We start from the raw sequence: 4,096 nt of genomic DNA, 5'->3' as shown, positions 1-4,096 counted from the left end.
CTTAACCCACTGAGCCACCCAGGTGCCCCCCATGTGGGCTTTTTGACCCTAATGTCTGCTCTGATATTGGGTAACACTCCCTCGCTATAACCTGAACCAAAAAGCAAATTAAGTAGGAAATAAAAGTTAAAGGACAGGCAAAGCAACTCTAGAACAAAAAGTACCACAATGGTCCAAAAGCCCAAACCACAAAATGCCTCTTGGAACCATTTTAGGCACATGTACTTTCCTGATAAGTAGCCACTGAAAGGCCCACTCAAGCCATCTTTGGTGAATGGACTATCTCTGCCAGCTACCTCTGAAAGTCAGTGGCAGGGAACCTCCACCTTCAAAGCCCTTGTATGAGTTCCTTGATGCTAAGTTTAGGATTTTGTCTGTGTAAAAAGTCGGGTAGAAAGACATGAAATGAGAAAACTTGGTAGCAAACGCAGAACCGTTTGTCTCTGGCTGGGAAATACTGTGTATGAATCTTATCTGTGTTCCCATTTCTATAAATACCATGTCTCTCCATCTTTGAGTTGTGCAATGTGTGTATACGTACATCAAAATAATAATAATAATAATAGACATGAGCACTTTGTAAGGAGGGGAGAGTTTTCCTGTACCCATGTGAGATTCACTGGCTGGGGCCCTCGTAAGTTAAACTGAGGAAAGACAGATGAACAACAAAGAGACAAACACAAGCCGACTGATGTACTGACCGATGCACTGGACACACACGTGGGACTACCCAGTGACAAGTAGATCAAAGTGGAAGCCAAAACTTGGGTTGGTACAGCCTGATAACAAAAGAACAATATATTTTTAGTGAATGAACAAGACAAAGGAAAAAGGCTTTGAGCTCTTGGAGTGAGGAGATTATTGGGAAGGCAAATGTATGGGGGAACACGGATGGCAGGTGCAGGGTCGTTTTAGCAAATGTTATTAAGTAGGCTCCTGGGATTCTGTTCGGGGCTGACAAGGGTCTAGAGCTGTCCCTATGATTAAGTTCTGTCCTTCCCGGTAGAAAGGAACCCTCTACAAATGCATATTCTGTTGTTAGTCAAACAGAGGGAAGGCAGAGAGCTTTACTTTCATCTGTTTCTCCTCGATTGACTTCAGCTCAAAATAATCATGCTAAAATGGCATATTTTGGGTTGGCATATTGTGCTACACTTCAACTCCATTGGCTATAAGGTACTATAAAAATTCAAAATGTTATTATTGCTACCCCAATCATATTATCATCACACAGTAAAAACAGTGCCTAAATATGTATGATTCTATGCCAGATCTAAACAGATAGAAATGAGCAGAGTCTTACCCTGTGCAGATTTCCATTCTAAAATATTCACACTTTGATCCCAGTAATTACCTCACCCGTAGTCTATTTTACCTTCCTCTGACCCACTCTTTCAGCGGAGCCTTGAAAATCTCATTTATCCAATGGTTTAGGGGTAGAGCCATTTTGCACAGTTGAGAAGTACTTTCTAGAGCACACCCAGTTTTGTTAAAATACAGCTTTTATATGTTTATATGAATACACATTAACCATGTCTGGCAAGAGGTGGATTGTGTTGTCAGCTTCCACGTCCTGCATTTTTTTTTTCCTTCCATCAGTTCATCATTCGTGGATTGTCATGTGGTTCTTTCCATTCTTGGTCACAAGAAGCATGCTTTTTTTTTCTCCCTCTGATCAGATACTCAAGCTTACAAATTGGATATGGTGGCAGTCTTCCTCCATCTGGCACTAAAGCAAGTGACTTGGCAAATGCAGGTTTTAGATTATTCAGTGGTGAGATTGACAGTCTTGCGGAGTCAGAAATGGATACGGCAGACTCAGCTGCCATGGCGAATCAGATGGAAAGTCTATCATTGTTTGTGATCTGATGAGGACGGAGGAGTCAGCATTGTGGTATTACATTCTCCAGTTGAAATCAAGTGATAGAAATTTATAACTTTCCCCAGGTATCATTTATCTAGCTGTGGTGGTGTCCATGGAAAGATTTACTCACCCTGAAAGCGTTGCATTTCTACAACGCCGAAAGCAATGAATCTCTAATCACGGTAACCACAACTCACAACACTTCACGTGGCCCCACAGAGAGGCTCTGCAACTTGCATGTGTGGTTGGTGAAGTCGAAGGAAGGATGAGTTTTGTAAATTATGTAATATGCATTTAATATATTCACTGGTGAATTCTACAGCGAAAGCGAGAAATAAAGTCAAAAATTGGTCCGTGGAGGGCCCCACGTTTAGAATATACTATATATATTTGATGGTCTTATTTTACCTCAAAGAGTGACATATAAATTTTTAAAAAAAGGACTTCTGGATAATCATTAAACAATGTGAACAATGTTCTTGTTCAAAGATCTCCATCACAGATTAATAACAAAAACAAAGTAATTGTCCCATAACACCGGAATGAAAAAGTACATTATAGATCTAAGAGTATGGTGAAATATAACGATGTCATTAGAAGTGATTTTGATTTTACCGACAAAAACGCCTATCACTAAATTAAATAAGCCAGGATGTAAAATTCTATGTACATTAGAGCTCTAACTATGGAAGAAATGTGTATGTGTGGAAAAACAGTGGACACAAAACACATCTAAGTATGATGTATAATTATTATTGGTAGCAGAAAGATCAGCTGTTCCTTCTTTTCCTCCATACAATTTTTTTTTCCATTTTTTTCTCCAATGAAAATTAATTACTTCTATATTCAGGGCGAAAAGAATGAACAGAACTAAAATAAAATCATTTACAGTGATCTATTATGGTGATTGGCTGGTGGAATCTTATAAATAAACTTGCATGTTGTTATTTACCCTTCTTTTAAAAAATCACCAAAGGGGTGCCTAGGTGGTTCAGTCCTTAAGCATCTGCTTTCAGCTCAGGTCTTGGTCCCAGAGTCCCGGGATTGAGCCCCAAGTCAGGTTTTCGGCTCCTTGGGGAGCCTGCTTCTCCCTCTCCCGCTGCCCCTGCCCCTAATAGTGCGCATACTCTCTGTCAAATAAATCAATAAACTAAAAAACAAAAACAAAAACAAAGCAAAACAAAAAAACTCCCTTCTGTGAATTTAAAAAAAAAAAAAAAAAAAAAAAGAGGGTGCCTGGGTGGCTCAGTGGGTTAAGCCACTGCCTTCGGCTCAGGTCATGATCTCAGGGTCCTGGGATCAAGTCCCGCATCGGGCTCTCTGCTGAGTGGAGAGCCCGCTTTCCTCTCTCTCTCTCTCTCTCTGCCTGTCTCTCTGTCTACTTGTGCTCTCTCTCTGTCAAATAAATAAATAAAATCTTTAAAAAAAAAAAAAAAGAAAGAAAAAAACGCTGCTCTTTGAGGGAGTCCTTAAATTCGTAAAAAGAAATAGGGCATGAACAAAAGAGGTACACAGTTCTACTTTCTCCAGTGGTAAGGGCTGACAAGGGTCCATTTCCCTCGCAATGACCCATATGTCCCTCTTCACCATATGTCTCTGGATGGTGGGCGCTGGCCTGGCTCCCAGGCAGAAGTCAATCTGCTGCGCCATGACTGACCCTACTATTCACTGACCTGAGGCAGCGAGGGAATTTCTGACTTGTTCTATTCATTTTCTTAATCATCAAAAGTCTGGCTATAAGACATGTGGCTATTGAAATAATTTCACCTACGGGGTTCATTTGGCTTTAATCATTCACTTCAGCTTTCAATCCCTTCCCCTCCATCCCCATCAGAAAACTTCTCAAGCCTCCAGTCTGGCTTGGAGATTAGCGGCGAGGGCTGTTGTTGGTTCAGTCAGCCTCTGTGCTTCATTATGATCCGTGACACGATGACAGAGTGTGATTTGCCCCAGTGCTCTCTCAAGTGACTTGCTGCTGTGGTTCAGTAAGGCACTAAGAATTTTTGAGAAGCGGCATTCTGGTCGACAGCACCCTTCTTAAAACACCAGATTTCTCATAGATTTTGTAGACAATTCAGTCTGTATATGACTAGCTCTACCACTAGACAAACATACACACTTGTATGCACAGTCACGCTGGGCTAAACTGAAAATCTTCATTATCCTTTGATTCTGTAGGATTTGCTTAATAAATTTCCAAAAGCATTTTTGTCTGATTTGGTAGTGTGTGTG

This window comes from Mustela lutreola, chromosome 5, assembly GCF_030435805.1.
Source record: "Mustela lutreola isolate mMusLut2 chromosome 5, mMusLut2.pri, whole genome shotgun sequence".
In the NCBI taxonomy this organism is placed as follows: domain Eukaryota; kingdom Metazoa; phylum Chordata; class Mammalia; order Carnivora; family Mustelidae; genus Mustela; species Mustela lutreola.
This window is presented reverse-complemented; position numbering follows the sequence as displayed.